Source organism: Cucumis melo, chromosome 7 (assembly GCF_025177605.1).
Source record: "Cucumis melo cultivar AY chromosome 7, USDA_Cmelo_AY_1.0, whole genome shotgun sequence".
Taxonomy (NCBI): domain Eukaryota; kingdom Viridiplantae; phylum Streptophyta; class Magnoliopsida; order Cucurbitales; family Cucurbitaceae; genus Cucumis; species Cucumis melo.
Genome location: NC_066863.1, coordinates 9,735,352 through 9,735,919, shown reverse-complemented (window position 1 = coordinate 9,735,919; position 568 = coordinate 9,735,352).

Sequence of the window (568 nt, the reverse complement as noted above, 5' to 3'; positions counted from 1 at the left end):
GGCTAGATGGAAAGTATGAGAGAACTTTTCTCAAAAAGGCTAATGTACCCATTGATGGGAAAGCGGATTCCAGGAAGCTTCACCAATGAGGACACGCCCTGGTCAAAAGGCGTAATGCCCTTCAACTTCTATTCCAACTTAGAAGACTTGCAGCAAGAGGATCGTGGCAACCTTCTAGGGTTGCATGTGCGGCCGCCTATGGGCAGATCGTGGGAAATCCACGACTTAAATAAAGACTATCAACGGAGAACAAGCTGTAGAAATAACTGTAAACGACCCGTCCTCCGGACTTCTTCATTCCACTGAGTAGGCAAGAGGGTCAAATCCCTCAATAAAAGGGCTTCGGACGCGTAGGAGGCTCAAAGAATTTGAGAAAAGCAAAGGGAAGAAATTGGGATTTGTGAATCTAAGATATTCCGGATATCAGATATGATTCAATGGAAGACGGAATACGAAATCATGAAAGAGGAATCAATGAACAAGGGCCCTTTCCCGCCTCTGAAACTGAAATTTCTTCTTTGAACCTCTAAGATAACTAATCCCCAAATAATCAGTTATGCTCAAGGGT